Genomic DNA, 22,829 nt, shown 5'->3' with positions numbered 1-22,829 from the left:
CTCTGTAAGACTCAGTTTCCTTTTCTGGTGGTGAGAGCACTAAATGACTCAAAACACACCAAGGGACTACCTAATTCAGCATTTTTTTTCTCGTCTCTTCCTTTGTAACAAACTGCCACTGCTCAACCATATACCAATGTATATTTGATGATACTCCACTACCAGTCATGCTAGGCACTCTGTGGGCTGTGGCAAACTCTTAGATAGAAACCCTTAACATGAAGAGTATATAGTCTAACAGAGGAGGAAAGACACACATGTGACATGTTTATTGCTTTTAAAAAAGCAATAAAGGAGACTTCACAGGATGATGCGTTCAGAATAATGGATTCTTCAGAGAGCAATTGCTATTAGAGTTTAAAGGAAAGAGAGATCACTTCAAAAGGGATTGATTCGGTAAGACTCCATGGAGGAGATGGAATTGGACCTAAAGGTTGGTAGAATTTGAATAATAAACTATCAGAAGGGGAAAGGCATTCCAGGTTATAGAGTAGCATAGATAGAAAGGAGCTAAGGACAAATCTGGGCACAATCATTCTGCTGCTGCCAAAGCACCTGTGTATTGGTGGGCTATTTGGCCACTCTTTCATCTTTAAAAAAATTTTATTGTTGTAAAATATATATGGAGTCCTGGTGGCACAGTGGTTAAGAGCTCGGCAGTTCAAATCCACCAGCCTTGGAAACTCTCTGGGGCAGTTCTACTCTGTCCTATACTGTTGCTATGAGTCAAAATCAACTTGATGGCAACAGGTTTTGGGTAATATACATATAACAAAAAATTTGCCATTTTAACCTTTTTTTTTGCCATTATTTATCTTTTATTGCTTTAAAATTCTTTCCAGACAATTCACCCCCTTTTGGCCTGAACCCAGAATGGGATGCTAGAACCACTCCGTCTGACCCTTTTGCTATACCCCTGCTCATAAATCTTTCCCAGTTCCTGAAATCTACCATTTTTCTTTGCTTCATAAACCTTAAAAGGCATCTACTGTTCCTCTCTCATTATTTTCCTGCTGGACTGGGACAAATAACAAACTGGGACTGTGTTGGGTTACCAGGAAAGAGATGGTATTGTATATTGGCAGGGAAGAAGTCTCCGTGAAGCCTGCCAAATTCTGAGTGTTTTTGAAAGATGGAAAAATACTCCGTGACTTTGATAACGTGAAGAAAGGGCTTGACACAAACTCTAACTGCCTGCCAAATAGAGGAAGAGACAGCTGAACCGCTAGGCCTTCTTAGTTTCAGGCAAATAGGGATCTTTTTTTTTTAATTTATTTATTTATTGTGCTTTAAGTGAAAGTTTACAAATCAAGTCAGTCTCTCATACAAAAAGTTATACATACACAACTTGCTCTCCCTCTAATGAGACAGCACATTCCTCCTCTCCACCTTATACTCTCCGTGTCCATTCAGCCCGCTCCTGTCCCACTCTTCCTTCACCTCACCTCCAGAAGGGAGGTGCCCACAAAGTCTCATGTGTCTACCTGAGCCATTATCTATCTTATACTCCAGTCCAATCCCCGTCTGAAGAGTTAGCTTCAGGAATGGTTCCAGTCTTGGGCTAACAAAGGGTCTGGGGACCATGACCTCCAGGGTCCCTCCAGTCTCAGTCAGACCATTAAGTCTGATCTTTTTACGAGAATTTGAGGTCTGCATCCCACTGCTCTCCTGCTCCATCAGGGGTTCTCTGTTGTGTTCCCTGTCAGGGCAGTGATTTGTGGTAGCCGAGCACCATCTAGTTCTTCCGGTTTCAGGCTGATGTAGTCTCTGGTTTATGTGGCCCTTTCTGTCTCTTGGGCTCATCTTTACCACATGTCTTTGGTGTTCTTCATGCTCCTTTGCTCCAGGTGGGCTGAGACCAATTGACGCATCTTAGATGGCCGCTTGCTAGCGTTTAAGACCCCAGACACCTCTCACCAAAGTGGGATGCAGAAAGTTTTCTTAATACATTTTGTTATGCCAATTGACCTAGGTGTACCCTGAAACCATGGTCCCCAAACCCCGATCCTTGCTGCTCTGGCCTTCGAAGCATTTGTATTCAGGAAATTTCTTTGCTGTTGGTTTCGTCCATTTGTGCTGACCTCTCCTGTGTTGTGGGTTGTCTTTCCCTTCACCTAAAATAGTTCTAGTCTACTATGTAATTAGTGAATACTCCTCTCCCTCCCTCCACACCCTTGTAACCATCAAAGATTTTTTTCTTCTGAATTTAAACTTTTTCTTGAGTTTTTATAATAGGGGTCTCATAGAATATTTGTCCTTTTGCAGCTGATTAATTTCACTCAGAATAATGCCTTCTAGATTCCTCCATGTTATGAGATGTTTCACAGATTCATTGTTGTTCTTAATCATTTGTATCATTCCATTATGTGACTATACCGGAAATTATTTATCCATTCATCCATTGATGAGCACCTTGGTTGCTTCCATCTTTTTTCTATTGTAAACAGTGAACATGGGTGTGAATATATCCGTTCCTGTGAAGGCTCTTATTTCTCAAAGATATATTCCAAGGAGTGGAATTGCTGGATCCCATGGTAGTTATGAGTCAGAATCAACTCGACAGCAGCGGGTTTGGTTTTTTGGGTTTTTTTTTTTTTATGGTAGTTCTATTTTTAGCTTTTTACGGAAGTACCAAATCGATTTCCAAAGTGGTTGTACCATTTTACATCCCCACCAGCAGTGTATAAGCATTCCAGTCTCTCCACAACCTCTCCAACATTTATTATTTTGTGTTTTTTGAATTAATGCCAGCTTTGTTGGGGTGAGATGGTATCTCATTGTAGTTTTGATTTGCATTTCTCTAGTGGCTAATGAATGTGAGCATTTCCTCATGTATCTGTTAGCTGCCTGAATGTCTTCTTTGGTGAAGTTCCTGTTCATATCCTTTGCCCATTTTTTAAATTGGGCTATTTGTCTTTTTTCCACTTGGAGTTAGTTTTTGTGCTTGGTGTGAGGTATGGGTCCTGTTTCATTTTTTTGCAAATGGATATCCAGTTATGCCAGCACCATTTGTTAAAAAGACTATCTTTTCCCCAATTAACTGACACTGGGACTTTGTCAAATATCAGCTGCTCATATGTGGATGGATTTATATCTGGGTTCTCAATTCTGTTCCCCTGGTCTATGTGCCTGTTGTTGTACCAATACCAGGCTGTTTTGACTACTGTGGCTGTATAATAGCTTCTGAAATCAGGTAGAGTGAGGCCTCCGACTTTCTTCTTCTTTTTCAGTAATGCTTTGCTTATCCGGGGCTTCTTTCCCTTCCATGTGAAGTTGGTGATTTGTTTCTCTATCCCCTTAAAAAATGTCATTGGAATTTGGATCGGAAGTGCATTGTATGTATAGATGGCTTTTGGTAGAATAGACATTTTTACTATGTTAAGTCTTCCTATCCATGAGCAAGGTATGTTTTTCCACTTAAGTATGTCCTTTCTAATTTCTTGTAGTAGAGCGTTGTAGTTTTCTTTGTATAGGTCTTTTACATCCTTGGTAAGATTTATTCCTAAGTATTTTATCTTCTTGGGGGCTACTGTGAATGGTATTGATTTGGTGATTTCCTCTTCGATGTTCTTTTCGTTGATGTAGAGGAATCCAAGTGATTTTTGTATGTTTATCTTATAACCTGAGACTCTGCCAAACTCTTCTATTAGTTTCAGTAGTTTTCTTGAGGATTCGTTGGGGTTTTCTGTGTATAAGATCATGTCATCTGCAAATAGAGATAATTTTACTTCCTCTTTGCCAATCCGGATGCCTTTTATTTCTTTGTCTAGCCTAATTGCTCTGGCTAGGACTTCTGGCACAATGATGAATAAGAGCGGTGATAAAGGGCATCCTTGTCTGGTTCCCGTTCTCAAGGGAAATGATTTCAGGTTCTCTCCATTTAGAGTGATGTTGGCTGTTGGCTTTGCATAAAAAAAAAAATTGCATAGATGCCCTTTATTATGTTGAGGAATTTTCCTTCAATTCCTATTTTGGTGAGAGTTTTTATCATAAATGGGTGTCAGACTTTGTCAAATGCCTTTTCTGCATCAATTGATAAGATCATGTGGTTTTTGTCTTTTGTTTTATTTATGTGGTGGATTACATTAATGGTTTTTCTAATATTAAACCAGCCTTGCATACCTGGTATAAATCCCACTTGGTTGGGGTGAATTATTTTTTTGATATGTTGTTGAATTCTATTGGCTAAAATTTTGTTGAGGATTTTTGCATCTATGTTCCTGAGGGATATAGGTCTGTAATTTTCTTTTTTTTGTAATGTCTTTACCTGGTTTTGGTATCAGGGAGATGGTGGCTTCATAGAATGAGTTGGGTAGTATTCCGTCATTTTCTATGCTTTGAAGTACCTTTAGGAGTAGTGGTATTAACCCTTCTCTGAAAGTTTGGTAGAACTCTGCAGTGAAGCCGTCCGGGCCAGGGCTTTTTTTTGTTGGGAGTTTTTTGATTACCGTTTCAATCCTGTTTTTTGTTATGGGTCTATTTAGTTGTTCTACTTCTGATTGTGTTAGTTTAGGTAGGTAGTGTTTTTCCAGGAATTCATCCATTTCTTCTAGGTTTGCAAATTTGTTAGAGTACAACTTTTTGTAATAATCTGATATGATTCTTTTAATTTCAGTTGGGTTTGTTGTGATGTGGCCCTTCTCATTTCTTATTCGGGTTATTTGTTTCCTTTCCTGTATTTCTTTAGTCAGTCTAGCCAATGGTTTATCAATTTTGTTAATTTTTTCAAAGAACCAGCTTTTGGATTTGTTAATTCTTTCAATTGTTTTTCTGTTCTCTAATTCATTTAGTTCAGCTCTCATTTTTATGATTTGTTTTCTTCTGGTGCCTGATGGATTCTTTTGTTGCTCAGTTTCTATTTGTTCAAGTTGTAGGGACAGTTCTCTGATTTTGGCTCTTCTTTTTGTATGTGTGCATTTATCGATATAAATTGGCCTCTGAGCACTGCTTTTGCTGTGTCCCAGAGGTTTTGATAGGAAGTATTTTCATTCTCGTTGCACTCTATGAATTTCCTTATTCCCTCCTTGATGTCTTCTATAACCCAGTCTTTTTTCAGGAGGTTATTGTTCAGTTTCCAAGTATTTGATTTCTTTTCCCTAGTTTTTCTGTTCTTGATTTCTAGTTTTATTGCCTTGTGGTCTGAGAAAATGCTTTGTAATATTTCGATGTTTTGGATTTTGCAAAGGTTTGTTTTATGACCTAATATGTGGTCTATTCTAGAGAATGTTCCATGTGCGCTAGAAAAAAAAGTATACTTTGCAGCCGTTGGGTGGAGAGTTCTGTATAAGTCTATGAGGTCAAGTTGGTTGATTGTTGTAAGTAGGTCTTCCGTGTCTCTATTGAGCTTCTTACTGGATGTCCTGTCCTTCTCCGAAAGTGGTGTGTTGAAGTCTCCTACTATAATTGTGGAGGTGTCTATCTCACTTTTCAGTTCTGTTAAAATTTGATTTGTGTATCTTGCAGCCCTGTCATTGGGTGCATAAATATTTAATATGGTTATATCTTCCTGATCAATTGTCCCTTTTATCATTATGTAGTGTCCTTCTTTATCCTTTGTGGTGGATTTAAGTCTAAAGTCTATTTTGTCAGAAATTAATATTGCTACTCCTCTTCTTTTTTGCTTATTGTTTGCTTGATATATTTTTTTCCATCCTTTGAGTTTTAGTTTGTTTGTGTCTCTAGGTCTAAGGTGTGTCTCTTGTAGGCAGCATATAGATGGATGGTGTTTCTTTATCCAGTCTGAGACTCTCTGTCTCTTTATTGGTGCATTTAGTCCATTTACATTCAGCGTAATTATAGATAAATAAGTGTTTAGTGTTGTCATTTTGATGCCTTTTTATGTGTGTTGTTGACAATTTCATTTTTCCACTTACTTTTTTGTGCTGAGATGTTTTTCTTAGTAAATTGTGAGATCCTCATTTTCGTAGTGTTTGACTTTATGTTAGTTGAGTCGTTACGTTTTTCTTGGCTTTTATCTTGAGTTCTGGAGTTGTTATACCTCTTTGTGGTTACCTTAATATTGACCCCTATTTTTCTAAGTAAAAACCTAACTTGTAGTGTCCTATATCGCCTTGTATCACTCTCCATATGGCAGTTCTATGCCACCTGTATTTAGTCCCTCTTTTTGATTATTGTGATCTTTTACATATTGACTTCAATGATTCCCTGTTATGAGCATATTTTTTTAATTAATCTTAATTTGTTTTTGTGATTTCCCTATTTGAGTTGATATCAGGATGTTCTGTTTTGTGACCTTGTATTGTGCAGGTATCTAATATTATTGGCTTTCTGACCAAACAATTTCCTTTAGTATTTCTTGTAGCTTTGGCTTGGTTTTTGCAAATTCTCTAAGCTTGCGTTTATCTGTAAATATCTTAGTTTCGCCTTCATATTTCAGAGAGAGTTTTGCTGGATATGTGATCCTTGGCTGGCAGTTTTTCTCCTTCAGTGCTCTGTATATGTCATCCCATTGCCTTCTTGCCTGCATGGTTTCTGCTGAGTAGTCTGAACTTATTGATTCTCCCTTGAAGGAGACCTTTCTTTTATTCCTGGCTGCTTTTAAAATTTTCTCTTTATCTTTGTTTTTGGCAAGTTTGATGATAATATGTCTTGGTGTTTTTCTTTTTGGATCAATTTTAAATGGGGTTCGATGAGCGTCTTGGATAGATATCCTTTCGTCTTTCATGATGTCAGAGAAGTTTTCTGTCAGGAGTTCTTCAACTATTTTCTCTGTGTTTTCTGTCCTCCCTCCCTGTTCTGGGACTCCAATCACTCGCAAGTTATCCTTCTTGATAGAGTCCCACATGATTCTTAGGGTTTCTTCATTTTTTTTAATTCTTTTATCTGATTTTTTTTCAGCTATGCTGGTGTTAATTCCCTGGTCCTCCAGATTTCCCACTCTGCATTCTAATTGCTCGAGTCTGCTCCTCTGACTTCCTATTGCATTGTCTAATTCTGTAATATTATTGTTAATCCTTTGGATTTCTACGTGCTGTTTCTCTATGGATTCTTGCAACTTATTAATTTTTCCACTCTGTTCTTGAATAGTCTTTTTGAGTTCTTCAACGGTTTTATCAGTGTGTTCCTTGGCTTTTTCTGCAGTTTGCCTTATTTCGTTTCTGAGGTCATCCCTGATGTCTTGAAGCATTCTGTAAATTAGTTTTTTATATTCTGTATCTGATAATTCCAGGATTGTATCCTCATTTGGGAAAGATTTTGGTTCTTTTGTTCGGGGGGTTGTAGAAGCTGTCATGGTCTGCTTCTTTATGTGGTTTGATATCAACTGCTGTCTCCAAGCCATCACTAAGATTGGTTTATCCTGTAATTGCTCACTGAGTCTTACCTTGTTTTGTTTTCTTTCAATATACGTGGACGGGCTACTAGATTGTGCTGTCTTGTTTGTTGTAGCCCTTGGCTTACTTATGACCTATTACCAGCTGGTTTGGGCTGTTACCAGATATATATGCCTGAGTCTATTCACTATTCTTGAGTAGAATCTGATTTTGGGTCATCAAGTGTGTGCTGCACCCTAACACCTATCCACCTCGAGAAGTAGTGGTGATAGTTGTGTGCACCAGATTCTATTAGCAGCTGGGGTTCACCCTCCGGGGGGGCAGGATGCTGACAGGCTTCCCCCAAGTGTCAGTGAGGTAGGTGTGTCTCTATTCCTATAGCACCTTGGTGGGAGGGCACTGCAGCTGTACCTTAGGCCCCCAATGCAAGGACCTCTACTGATTGGTAGGTGTCACCCTCCTTAGACCCCCAAGGCAAGAGGCTAGGTGGTCTGGCGGGAGCTTCAGCCCTCAGTTCCCTGTTGTGGGTCAGTTAGGGCTCTGTTGAATAAGCAGAGATATCAGACCTGGGAAACTTGTTTTTCCAGAAAATCCACTAAAAAAAAATGCAGTCAGATCCCTATCAAAACTGCCTTTGGATTATAACCGCCACCTTATTCCCTGTAAGGATGAAAGTCCGGGATTTGGATCATATATGCTTGACTGTAGCTGGTTTTGTGTTTTTAGTCCAATTAGGGATGAATTTTTGGTCCCTGGGTTTTTTGTGGTTCCTTCTCTCAGGCCCGAAGAATGGGTTAGGAAAAGACCAAAAAAAAAAAAAAAGGAAAAGCACAGCCGCCGCGGAGCCGGAGCCGTTCTCCCTCTGGCTCAGGAAATTCCAATGTTAATGAATCCGCCTGCGAAGGGTGGGAGAGGGTTCAGAGAAACAGGAGAGTAGCACCCTGGAATATAGCCAAAGTTGCTTATGTTGCTTGGAATGACTATTTTATCTGAGATTCCCGAGGGGCGTGTCGCCTATGTGTGCTGGCTGTGTGGAGATTGCCCCCGAGGGTCTGGCCCGCTGAAGCCACGGTCAGATCCTCCGCTGCCAGTCCAAAGCCCAGCGTCAAGGTTCCCCTGCTGGGACGCTGCACTCCCGGCTCCAAAATCAGTCGCTGCGTCCCGGGGACTTCTCGTCCCGCCAGCCGCGTCGCCGCGCCGCCTCCGCGGACTGGCTGGGCCCTCTCCCGGTGTTAGTTCAGGCGAGTAGGGCTGCGCCCCGTACTTGTGCCATGACAGCGCCCAGTCAAAAGCCTGGCGCCAAGGTTCCCCAGCTAGGACGCTGCACTCCCAGCTCCAAAACCAGTCACTGCCTCCCGGGGACTTCTCCCACCAGCCGCATCGCCACGCCGCCTGCGCGGACTGGCTGGGCCCCCTCCCGGGGTCAGTTCAGGGGGGTAGGGCTGCGCCCCTTGTTTGCTCCATCACAAGATTTTGTGTTCAGCTCCCCTGGGCCCAGACCTAAGCCCGGCACCAAGGTTACCTGACGGGGACGCTGGCTCCAGGCTCCGAAAACAGTCTCTGCTTCCCCGTATTTGTTCGTTCTCCATCTCTAAATCTGTGTTTGTTGTTCAGGGTTTGTAGATTGTTATGTATGTGATCGATTCACTTGTTTTTCCGAGTCTTGGTTGCAAGAGGGATTGGAGGTAGCGTCTACCTAGTCTGCCATCTTGGCCCCGCCTCCTAAATTGGGCTATTTGTCTTTTTTATTGAGTTTTTGCAGTATCACATAGATTTTGGAGATAAGACTCTGATTGGAATTGTCATAGCTAAAAACTTTTTTGCAGTATGTAGGTAATCTTTTAGTAATGTTTTGTATACTGTTTATGTCACGTATTAGGGCTCCTAGTGTTGTCCCTATTTTTTCTTCTATGATCTGTATCGTTTTAGATTTTATATTTAGGTCTTTGATCCATTCTGAGTTAGTTTTTGTGAATGGTGTGAGGTATGGGTCTTGTTTCATTTTTTTGCAGATGGATATCCAGTTATGCCAGCACCATTTATTAAAGAGCCTGTCTTTTCCCCATTTAACTGACTTTGGGCCTTTGTCAAATATCAGCTGCTCATATGTGGATGGATTTATGTCTGGATTCTCAATTCTGTTCCATTTGTCTATGTATCTGTTGTTGTACCAGTACCAGGCTGTTTTGACTACTGTGGTGGTATAGTAGGTATAATATGCTCTAAAATTGGGTAGCGTGAGGCCTCCCACTTTGTTCTCCTTTTTTAGTAATGCTTTATTTATCCAGGGCCTCTTTCCTTTCCATATGAAGTTGGTGGTTTGTTTCTCCATCTCATTAAAAAATGTCATTGGTATTTGGATCAGAATTGCATTCTATCTATAGATCGATCATTTTGGGTAGAATAGACATTTTTACAATACTGAGTCTTTGTATTCACGAGCCAGGTATGTTTTTCCACTTGCGGAGGTCTCTTTTGATTTCTTGCAGTAGTGTCTTGTAGTTTTCTTTGTATAGCTCTTTTAGGTCTCTGGTTAGATTTATTCCTAAGTATTTTATGTTCTTGGGGGCTATTGTAAATGGTATTGATTTGGTGATTTCCTCTTCAACATTCTCTTTAATGGTGTAGAGGAATCCAAGTGATTTTTGTATATTTATCTTGTATTCTAATACTGTGCTGGAGTCTTCTATTAGTTTCAGTAGGAAACTAATCCTCAAGGAATCTTGAGGATTCCTTAGGGTTTTCTGTGTATAAGATCGTGTCATCTGCAAATAGAGATATTTTACTTATTCCTTGCCAATTTGGATGCCCTTCATTCTTTTTATGTAGCTTGATTGCTCTGGCTAGGACCTCCAGCACAATGTTGAATAAGAGTGGTGATAAAGGGCATCCTTGTCTGGTTCTCACTCTCAAGGGGAATGTTTTCACACTCTCCCCATTTAGGATGATGTTGGCTGTTGGTTTTGTATAAATGGCCTTTACTTTGTTGAGGAATTTTCCTTCTATTCCTATTTTGCTGAGAGTTTTTATCATGAATGGGAGTTGGACTTTGTCAAGTGCCTTTTCTGCATCAATTGATAAGATCATGTGGCTCTTGTCTTTGGTTTTATTTACCTGATGGATTATATTGATTGTTTTTCTAATGTTGAACTATCCCTGCATACCCGCTATGAATCCTACTTGCTCGTGGTGAAATTTTTTTTTTTTTGGATATGTTGTTGAATTCTATTGGCTAGAATTTTGTTGGGGATTTTTGTGTCTAAGTTCATGAGGGACGTTGGTCTGTAATTTTCTTTTTTGTGGTGTCTTTACCTGGTTTTGGTATCAGGGTTATGCTGGCTTCCTAGAATGAGTCTGGGAGTATTCTGTCCTTTCCTATGCTCGAAAATACCTTTAGGAACAGTGGTGTTAACTCTTCTCTGAATGTTTTGTAGAACTCTGCAGTGAAGCCGTCAGGGCCAGGGCTTTTTGTTGTTGTTTAGAGTTTTTTTAATTACCTTTTCAATCTCTTCTTTTGTTATGGGTTTACTTAGTTGTTTAGCTAGGTAGCATGTTTCCAGAAATTTGTTCATATCATCCAGGTTTTCAAATTTGTTAGAGTACACTTTTTCATAGTAATCTGATATGATTCTTTTAATTTCAGTTGGATCATTTCTTATTTGGGTTATTTGCTTCCTCTCCTGTTTTTCTTTTGTCAGTTTGGCCAATGGTTTATCAATTTTGTTGATTTTTTCAAAGAACCACCTTTTGGTCTTGTTAACTCTTTCAATTGTTTTTCTGTTCTCTATTTCATTCAATTCTGCTCTAATTTTTATTTTTTTTTTCTTCTGGTGCCTGAGGGTTTCTTTTGTTGCTTTCTTTCTACTTGTTCAAGTTGTAGGGATAATTCTTTGCTTTTGCCCCTTTCTTCATTTTGGATGTGTGCATTTATTGATATAACTCGACCTCTGAGCTCTGCTTTACCTGTGCCCCAAAGGTTCTGATAGGAAGTGTTTTCGTTTTCATTGGATTCTGTGAATTTCTTTATTCCATCCTTAATTTCTCCTGTTACCCAGTCGTTTTTGAGCAGGGTATTGTTCAGTTTCCAAGTGTTTGATTTCTTTTCCCTGCTTTTCCTGTTATCGATTTGTACTTTTATGGCCTTATGGTCAGAGAAGATGCTTTGTAATATTTTGATGGTTTGGATTCTGTTAAGGCTTGCTTTATGATCTAATATGTGGTCTATTCTGGAGAATGGTCTATGTGCATTGGAAAAGAAAGTATACTTTGTACCTGTTGGGTGGAGTGTTCTGTATATGTCTATGAGGTCAAGATGGTTGATTGTGGCATTTAGATCCTCCATGTCTTTATTGAGCCTCTTTCTGGATGTTCTGTCCTTCACTGAAAGTGGTGTGTTGAAATCTACTGTTATTTTGGAGCTGTCTATCTCGCTTTTCAATGCTGTTACAGTTTGTTTTATGTATCTTGAAGCCCTGTCGTTGGGTGTGTAAATATTTAGTATGGTGATATCCTCCTAGTATATTGTCCCTTTAATGATTATATAGTGTCCTTCCATATCCTTTGTGGTGGATTTAACTTTAAAGTCTATTTTGTCAGAAGTTAGTATTGCCACTCCTGCTCTTTTTAATTGTTGTTTGCTTGATATATTTTTTTCCATCCTTTGAGTTTTAGTTTCTTTATGTCTTTAAGTCTAACGTGTGTCTCTTGTAGGCAACGTATGGATGGATAGTGTTTTTTTTTATCCATTCTGCAACTCTCTGTGTCTTTATTGGTGCATTTATTCCATTTACATTCAGCGTGATTATGCACAAGTATGAGTTTAGTACTGTCGTTTTGATGTCTTTTTTTGTGTGTTCTTGACAGTTTCTTTTTTCCACTTAATTTTTTGTGCTGAGTAGGTTTTCTTTATAAATTGTTTTCCTCTTTTTCATTGTTGATTTTGTTTTAGCTGAGTCTTTATGTTTTTCTTGTATTTTATTTTGATATATAAGATTGTTAGTCTCCTTTGTGCATTTTAACCATTTTTAAGTGACATTAAGTACATTCACCATGTTGTGAAACCATCACCACTCTCCATTTACAAATGTTTTTCATCACCCCAAACAGCAATTCAGCACACCTTAAGCAATAACTCCCATGGTTCCCTCCTCCTAGCCCCATTAACCACTAATAATATTTTGTCTCTAAGCATTTTCCTATTCTAGATTTTTCATATAAGTGGGATCATACAACATTTGACCTTTTCTATCCCATTTATTTCATTCAGAACAATGTTTTCAAGTTCCATCCATGTCATACCATGTATCAGAACTTCATTTCTCTTTATGGATGAATAATATTCCATTCTATGGACATACCATATTTTGTTTATCCATCCACCTGCTGATGGACACTGGGTTGTTTCTACATTTTGGCTATTGTGAATAATGCTGCAGTGAACACTGGTATACATGAGTCTGTATGACTCCTTGCTTTCAAGTCTTTTGGTTCTTCTGAGCCACTTATCTTTCCTTTTGAGCTCCATGCCCTTTTTCTCTCTTTTATAGCATCATCTCCCACTACGAATCACTTAGGAGTAGCTATAATTGTAGCCTTGGGGATAGTGGGACCCTTTGATTTTTATAGTGTGGCAGGTCCTGTGGCTCCCTGAACCTTCACTGCCTACTCTTTCAGGCTACCCCTCTCAACCCCTATTGGTTGAGGCTTTAGAGACATTATTTATTTATTTCTAATTTATTTGTTTTCACTCTTGTAGAAAAATTAACCTTCACATATGGCATACCCTAAGGATGTTATAGGAAATTATTGCCTCTTGCTTATTCCAAGATTTATCTCAAATTCTTTGCTGCTCTCAGGACATAAAGACATGTGATTTCCCTTAAGATTTATGAAGGTTTGCATTCTTAGGACATAAAAACATGTAATTTCCCTGAAGGTTTATAAATATTTAGCCTAATGTTTTATACTAAGGTAGAAGCATTCAACAGACAAAGATCCAACACTGTGTTTTAGGTCTGGGCTTCAGTTCTTTGGGATGAATATGAAGAGAAGAAACTTTGGAAAATGGTCTAAGAAGTCTGCCTAGCTCTTCCTTATATATTGCCTTTTAGATATCCACTCAGTCAGCTAAGCCAGAAAGCTAGGTGTCATCTTCTTCTCTCTCACCTCATTCTCCTCCAACCCAAGTAATTCCAAGCCCTGATGATTCTACCTGTTAAAAAACTCTCTGTTGCCTTTTTCTTAATCCAATCACTTGTGATTTCTCACCTGGACTATTGTCAATTCCTTCTCACTGGCCTCTCAGCTTCCAGTCTCCCCTCTTTCCAGTCAATCCATTCTCCACACATCCAGCAGAGTGAGCTTCCTAAAATAGGCATTTGATCATGCCACTTTTCAAATTTAAACAAAGAGTCTTCAACTTCTTGAATATTTCAAAACAGCCCCCCCCAAAATTAGGAAATTAATTAAAATAATAAAAAATGAGATCATGACTTATCAAAACTTTGAGAGCAGCATTTAGAAATAAATTCATAGCCTTAAGTATTTCATTATTAAAAATGAGGAATTAAATTACATGACTGAGACCCAAGTGAAGCTCTAGGTTCTTTTTATTTTTTTCTAGGAGGATGAATTAAATAGATAAGCAAATGTAACCAAGAAAACAACAATAAATTGTAAATAAAATATAAATGACAAATATAACAACAGATACAGAGGTTTCTTAAATCATAAGTGACTACTATAGTTGCATCTTGATACATTTTAAAGTCTCAGAGAAATTAAAAATATCTAAGAAAATGTTAAATGCCAAAAAATATTGAGAAGTTGAAAACTAAATAGACCTGTTAGTGTCTAAACATGGAAAACAATTATCAAAGAGAGACTTCCAAAAGGACTTCAGGACCAGATTTTTTATTAGTGAATTCCTTTAAATTTTTTTTTTTAGGAAATAGCCAAGTTCAATTCAATAACACCACCATGGAATTGAAAATATTGTAGAAATATTCACTTTGTTTTTGAACTCGGATACTGAAATCTGACAAAGGCTGCTCCAAAAAGAATATTCTATCCAATTTGTGGATTTAGATGCAAAATTCATAATTAAAATTCTATTAAATCCAATTCAATAAAGTTGGACATTTTATTGCAACTGTTAAAAATAATTTCAAAAAGGTAAAATCATGACTCTCTACAGACATAAATATGAACACGTGTTAAAATTTTATTTAACTCATTATTGAGGAAGCTGTAAGATGTTACAAACAGTTTAATGTCGAAGTAAAAGAAGCACAAATTTAATTTAAAGTTAAATTTAACTAGACCACAATAACTAATTAGACTCTATAAGGAGAAAGATATCTCATTCACAATATCAATCAAACACATAAAACACTTAGAAATGACCTTAGGAAGAAATGTGCATGGAAGAAAGAGGATGTATGTGGAGGGAATAACACAGCTGTACATAGAGAGAAAATGGGTACAAGTGATTTTTGATGGTGTTAGTAAAGTCTTGGGTTCCTGTGTTAAGTGATTCGGAAAAAAAAAAAAGCAAGCCACACAATTTAATGGACAGTACATGCCCTATTTAGAAATGATCTCCATTGACAAGTTCCAAACCATTACTCCTTCCAGCAAACTCCCTTCACTTTTAAAGTTCAAAAAAGCAGGCTTTATCATGCTCAACATTTTCTCGCCAATGTTATCAGCCAGCCTCCAGGTCATTCTCCTACTTCCATTTTATACTTTGGCACTTGCTTCACAGTCATATTCCCTACCATAATTCCTGCTGTCTTACTGAAAGATTTCATTGCCTTTTTAGAGGATCATACATTTTGTCTTATGGGTCTTTGATCTTAACTTCAACAATATTCACTTCTGTATTAACAGCTTACTCCCTTGACTGCTAATTTTCCAGTCAACAAATATTTATTGAATGCTTAACCTGTGTTAGGTTCTGGTGATCAACAACAGGTATGGCCCCTTTCTCCATCAGAGTCCTCATATGAATCACAGAACACAGAAAATAATTATTATCTCAATTTAAACATTAGGCACATAGGAAATAAGTTAAATCATTCCATACAATAAATCCCTTAGGGCAATGGTTCCTAGGAAATTGTTAGAAATGAAATTATTGGATACCATCGAGACCTAATGAATTAAAACTCTGGGAGCAGGGCCTACCCATCGGTTTTAACAAGCTTTCCAGGTGAAACACGTACAATTTGAGAACCACTGCCTTGAGATACGAAAACCCAAACCAAACCCAGTGCCATCGAGTCGATTCTGACTCATAGCAACCCTTGAGATATTAGGGCATAATTCTCAAGAATTGGTTGACAAAGACTAAATCCAACTAAATAACAACCTCTGCTCTTCTTCTAGCTTTCTCACACACCCATTCTTTTTATACCTGCCCTTCGATATCATCATGGCCTCAGATCTCATTTTCTCCCATTCTTTCAGCATCCTGTTTTAAACATTGTATTGTGGTGAAATATATATATATATATAAATATATATATGTCAAAGCATTTGCAATTTCAACCGTTTTTTAAATTCAATTTATTGTATTTTTTGGTGAAAATATACACAGCAAAAGGTAAACCATTTCAACAATTTCTACATGTACAATTCAGTGACATTGATTACATTCTTCAATTTGTGCAATCATTCTCCCTATCCTTTTCCAAATTATTTCACTACCATTAACATTTAACTGCGCCCCTCAGCTTCTCATCTAGGCTTTTGAGTAGCTGTTGTCAAGTTGATCCCACATAGATAATTCTTTAAAAGAGCACAATGTTCAAGGCAGTCTTACTTTAATAATTAAGCTAAACTACTGTTTGGTTCAAAGACAACTTCAGGGGATAGTTTTGGTTTGAAGTTTAAGGTTTAAAGATTATCTCAGGGCAATTTTAGGGGATTCTTCTCGTCTCAGTGGCTCCAGAAAGTCTGGATTCCATTGAGAATTTGAAATTCTGTACAACCAAAATGTTCAGTAATGGTAGCTGGCCACCATCCAGTTCTTCTGGTCTCATGGCATAGGAGGTGGTTGTTCATGAAGGCAACCAGACACGCATTCCATTTCCTCCTCCAATTCCTGACTCTCCTTCTTCCTCTGCTACTCCAGGTAAATGGAGATCAATTGTTGTAGCTTGGATGGTCGCAAGCTTTTAAGACCCCTGGCACTATGCAATGAACAAGGAGGAAGAACAGAAGCACTGAAAAACAATATTAGGACAATTGGCTTTGGTCTCTATGTATTTGCCTATTCGGAATATTTTATATAAATGTGATCATATAAATAGTTGTTCTCTTCTGTCTGACTTATTTCATTCAGCATAATGTTTTCAAGGTTCATCCATGTCATAACATGTATCAGAACTTCATTTCTCTTTATGGCTAAATAATATTCCATTGTATGTATATATACCACATGTTATTTATCATTTTATCTGTTGATTGACAATTGGGTTGTTTCTATCTTTTGGCTATTGTGAATAGTGCTGAAATAAACATTGATGTACAAGGACTTGTTTGAGTCCCTGCTTTCAAGTCTTTTGGGTATATACCTATGACTGGAATTGCTGACTCACATGATAATTCTATATTTAACTTCTTGAGGCATTTCCAAACTGTTGTCCACAGCAGCTGAACTAATATTCAATCCCACTTGCAAGGGATGAGGAACCCCCGAGACACTGGTCCCCAGACACCCTGCTAACTCAGAACCGAAGCCACTCCTGAAACCCACTTTTCTGCCAAAGATTAGATAGGCCTATAAAACAAATGGTAACACACATAAGGAACCTGTTTCTTAGTTCATTCATGTGTAGGAAACTGAATGGGCAACTCCTGCCCAAAGCCAAAACTTCTGAGAAGGCAGGAAGGGACAGGAAAACTGGACAAATAACACAGGGAACCTGGGATGAAAGGGGGAGAGTGCTAACATATTGTGTGGATTGCAACCAATGTCACAAAACAATTTGTGTATAATTTTTTGAATGAGAAACTAATTTGCACCGTAAACTTTCACCTAAAGCACAACAAAATTTAAAAAAAACTTATTTTGTCTTTCATTGCTCATGCACTTGGTTTCATATCTCAGATAAAACTAGGTCCCAAAGTATTATCCCTATGCTTTGTATGCTTTGTTTTAAGACTTTTGTGGTTTTAGTTCCTACATTTAGGTCATTGATCCATTTTGCATTAATTTTTGCATATGGTGTAATAATATGGGTCCAACTTCATTTTTTGCGTTTGAAGATCCAGTTGTCCCAGCATCATTTATAAAGACTATTCTTCCTCCATTGAATTAAATTAGGACTATTGTCAATAATCAGTTGACCACACATGCGTAGGTTTATTTCTGGACTCTCAATTCTATTTCACTGGTCTATATGTTAATTTCTTTCTGTCATGTTTTCAGTGTATAAGTCTTTCACTTCCCTGGTTGAATATATTCCCAGATATTTTATTCTTTTAGATGCTATTGTAAATGGCATTTTCTTTTCAAATTGGTCATTGCTGACGTATATAAACCCAACTGATTTATGTGTGTTTACTTTGTACCCTGTAACTTTGCTGAATTCCTTTCCCAGCTCTAGTAGCTTTCTTGTGGATTCTTTTAGGATTTCTATATATACGATCAGGTCATCCGGGATTAGGAATATTTTTACTTATTCCTTTCTAATATGGATACCTTTTACTTTTTTCTTGACAAATTGTTCTAGCTAGGACTTCCAGAACCATATTGAATAGCAATGGTGAGAGTGGGCATCTTTGTCTTGTTCCTGATCTTAAGGGGAAAGTTCTCAGTTTTTCTCCATTGAGTATGATGTTAGCTATAGGTTTTTCATAAATGCCATTTATCAGACTAAGAAATCTATCTTTTATTCCTAGCTTGTTGAGTGTTTTTATGATGAAAGGGTGTTGGGTTTTGTCAAATGCCTTCTCTGTGCCAATTGAGATGATCATGTAGTTCTTTTCCTTTGTTCTGTTAATGGGGTGGGAACCCTGGTGGTGTAGTGGTTAAGAGCTATGGCTGGTAACCAAGAGGTCAGCAGTTCAAATCCACCAAATGCTCCTTGGAAACTTGATGGGGCAGTTCTACTCTGTCCTAAGGGGTGGTATGAGTCGGAATCGACTCGAAGGCAGTGGGGTGGTTTGGGTTAATAAGGTGGTGTATTACATTGATTGATTTTCTAATGTTTAACTACCTTTGCATTCCTGGAATAAATTCCACTTGGTCATGGTATATAATCCTTTTAACATGGTGTTGGATTTAGTTTGCTAGTATTTTAATGAGGATTTTTGCATCTATATAAAGGATTATTGGTCTGTAGTTTTCTTGTGATGTCTTTATCTGGCTTTGGTATCGGGGTAATGCTGGCCTTATATAATGAGCTAGGAAGTGTTCCTTCCTCTTCTTTTTTTTTTTTTTTTGGAAGAGTTAGAGAAAAATTGGGGTCAATTCTTTAAATGTTTGGTGAAATTCCCCAGTAAAGCCATCTGGTCCAGGATGTTTGTTGTTGTTGTTGGAATGTTGTTGGTTACCAGTTCAACCCTTTAACTTGTTATGGAGCTATTGAGATTTTCTATTTCTTCCTGATTCAGTTTAGGTAGTTTATGTGTTCCTTGGAATATGTCCATTTCATCAAAGTTATCATACTATTCTCTTATGATCCTTTTTATTTCTGTAGGGTTGGTTGTCATGTACTGACTTTCATTTCTGATTTTTGTTATTTGAATCCTCTGTCTTTTTTTTGTCAGGCTAACTAAAGTTTTGTTAGTTTTATTGATCTTTTCATAGAACCAGTTTCTGGGTTTGTTGATTCTTTCTATTTCTTTTCCTATGTTTCCCTTTTTTTGGTAGCTTTTTTTTTGGGGGGGGGTTAGTTTGCTTTTCTTTTTCTAGTTTCTCAAGGTATAAAGTTAGGTTATTGATTTGGGATTTTTATTCTTTTTTAATACACACATTACTGTTATATATTTCCCTTTGAGCACTGCCTTCAATGCATCCCATAAGTTTTGGTATGTTGTGCTGTCATTTTCATTTGACATTAAGTATTTTCTGATTTCTCTTTTGATTTCTTCTTTGACCCATTGGTTGTTTAATAGTGTGTTGTTTAATTTCCACATATTTATTTAGTTTCCAGTTTTCCTTCTGTTATTAATTTCTGGTTTTATCACATTACGGTCAGAGAAGATTCGTTGCATGATTTCAGTCTTCTTAAATTCATTGTTTTATGACCTATGGTCCATCCTGAAGAATGATCCATGTGTACTAGAGGAAAATGCATATTGTGTTGTTATTGGATAGAGTATTCTGTATATGTCTGTTAGGTCTAGTTGGTTTATATTGTTGTTCAAATCTTCTATTTCCTTTTTGATCCTCTTTCTAGATGTTCTGTCTATCATTGAAAATGGTGTGTTGAAGTCTCCAACTATCATTGTAGAACTGTTTATGTCTCCCTTCAGTTCTGTCAGTGTCTATATACTTTGTGGCTCTGATGTTAGATACGTGTATATTTATAACTGTTATATCTTCTGGATAGGGTCACTATGAGTTGGAATTGACTCGATGGCAGTGGGTTTTTTGTTTGTTTGTTTTTTATCTCTTTATTGATTTTCTCATTTTTTCTATATATTTTTTCCTTATTTCTTTTAGTTCTTTGTATTTTTCTTAGTTATTTTTCCCCATTTTCCTTTAGTACTTTGAGCATGCTTAATACTGTTGTTTTAAATTCTTCTAGTCTGCCTATTATCCTGGCTTCCTTTTGTTTACTCAGGAAAAGTAAAAGAACAGTTACCAAATATCTACTCTGTTTCAGGCACTTTCATATATTTAACTAAAATATAATTTGATGGGGCAAGGTTGATTTTTTTTTTAATCTATTGTATTAACTGCAGTATCCCCAATACATGGAATAGTGTCTAGCACATAGCACATAGTAGGCACTCAATATATATTCTTTGAATGACTTGAAAAAAAATACTTATATATGTATATATATATATATATATATATATATATATATATAGTTGTTAAGTTGCCATCAAGTCGGCACTGACTCGTGGTCCTCTCATGTACAACAAAATGAAATGCTGCTGCTCCCGCACCATCCCAATGATCATTGGCATGTTTGAGTCTCATCTTGCAGCCACTGTGTAAATCCATCACATTGTGGGTTTCCCTCACTTTCACTGGTCCTCCACTTAACCAAACATGATGTCCCCTTACAGTGACTGGTCTTTCCTGATGATGTGTCCAAAGTAACAATATTCTGTTGTGATAATAGTGTTTTCATTGGTTAATTTTTAGAAGTAGGTCACCAGGCCTTTCTTCTTAGTCTGTATTAGTCTGGAATCATCACTGAAAGCTGTCCACCATGGGTGACCCTGCTGGTATTTGAAATACCAGTGGCATAGCTTCCAGCATCATAGCAACATGCAAGCCACCACAGTACAATAAGCTGACAGATGGAGATATATATGTATATATATATAAATGGTTGCTATGAGTCAAAATTGACTCAATGGTAATGGGTTGAGTATATATACATCCTATCCACTGCCATCAAGTCAATTTCGACTCACAGCGACCCTATAGGACAGAGTAGAACAGCCCCATAGGGTTTCCAAGGCTGTAAATCTTTATAGAAGTAGACTGCCATATCTTTCTCCCACAGAGCAGCTGGTGGGTTTGAACTGCCAAGCTTTTCGGTTAGCATCTGTAGCACTTAACCACTATGCCACCAAGGTTTCCATGTATATATATACTTAATGGTTGAAAAATAAAAAATAATATCTCATGACATGTGAAAACTATATGAAATTCAAATTTCAGTATCTGTAAAGTTTCATTAGGACACAACCATACCTATTATGTATTGTCTATGGCTGCTTTTGCACTACAACAGCAAAGTGAAGTAGTTGTGAGAGAGACTGTATGACACAAAAAACCTAAAATATTTCTTATATGGTCCTTTACAGAAAAAAATTTCCAACCTCTGAACTGAAAGAACCATGAGGGGAGGGATTGCTCCTTATTAGTTATTGTATCCCTAGCACCTAGTGCCCTGTGTGGCCCATAGGAAGGACTCAGGATTTTTCTTTTTATGTGTCCTGAAGTAGAGAAGCAGGAACTAATCTATGAATATGAGTAACTTAGTGGTCACCTAAGTTGGCATATAGTACTTCATTCAGTCTCTTACGAGTGTCGTTATTTAAGTGCCCTTTTTTTTAGTAACACTGAATACACTGATGGAAAAAAAAAGAAATCTAGTTTTTATCCTGCAAACCTGATGCCCAAATCTTGGACCAACAGGAAAACTATGAAAAGGAACTGCCATATCTTGGGGCCTTGTACAGGCCACAGGCCAACCTCCCTAGCTGACGCTTCTCTGTTGTTGCCATAATGCCCCTGCCATTTACGATTAAGTGGAAGGGGTTCTTGTTAAAACTAGAGTTTTTCTGTCATATATTAATACATCAGGGATATGCAGAGCTTCATGCGTGTACCAGAATATTTGACACAGTGTTAGAGAAGTCCCAGAAAGGCAAGAGATTGAAATACCAAAGTAATACTATAAAGGATGAATAGGTAAAATATGGTCTGTGGGTCAAATCCAGCCTACCACCTGTTTTTGTAAATAAAGTTTTATTGGAATACAGGCATGCTCATTTGTTTATGTGCTGTTTGTTTTTGTGCCACAATGGCAGAATTGATTAATTACAGCAGAGACTGTAAGGCCCACAAAGCCTAAAATATTTACTGCCTGGCCCTTTACAAAAAAAGTTGGCTAACCCCTGGTATAAAACAGCCACCAAAAAGAATATCTTGATATTCTATCTAAAGGTTCAAAAGATTCAAAGAGAATCATCATAGTCTAGAAGTGAGAATCAATCAGAAATCACAGAACATTTAAACTAACAAACATGCTAGGTAAACAGATGAGTTCTCAAGATTCAGTTATTCTTCTGAATTTGGGAGATAATGTTGTTGATATAGGGCAAAATTAATGGTTTTTGAGTTCACAGAGGTATGTGTTTGCTTGCTTGCTTCCAGTTATTCAAAAAATATTTATTAACTACTATAATCTAGATACTGAGCTAGCTGCTGGTGATACCATAAAGGATAAGACAGATGCATTCCCTACCCTCATGGAGTTTATAGTTTGTTTTGTTTGACCCTGGCTCTACCTCTACTAGCTGTGTGACTTTGAGCAAGTTTATATAATCTCTCTTAGCCTTTCTTTTTCCACCAGTGTAATGAGACTATCAATGCCTCTTTTGCAATTTGAGTAAGGATTAAATGAGATTTTTTTTTTTGTGTGTGTGTGTGTGTGTGTGTGTGTGTGTGTTAAAGTCATTCAAATAATATGTATTGAGTGTCTACTATATGAACTGTTCCAGGTACTGGAGATACTGCAGGTAATATAATACATTAAAACGAAACAACAAAAAACTTGATGAAATTACATTTTAGTTAAACATATCAAAGTGCCTAACACAGAGTAGTTATCGGGT

Source organism: Loxodonta africana, chromosome X (assembly GCF_030014295.1).
Source record: "Loxodonta africana isolate mLoxAfr1 chromosome X, mLoxAfr1.hap2, whole genome shotgun sequence".
NCBI classification, from domain to species: domain Eukaryota; kingdom Metazoa; phylum Chordata; class Mammalia; order Proboscidea; family Elephantidae; genus Loxodonta; species Loxodonta africana.
Note: the sequence above shows the minus strand (reverse complement) of the source record.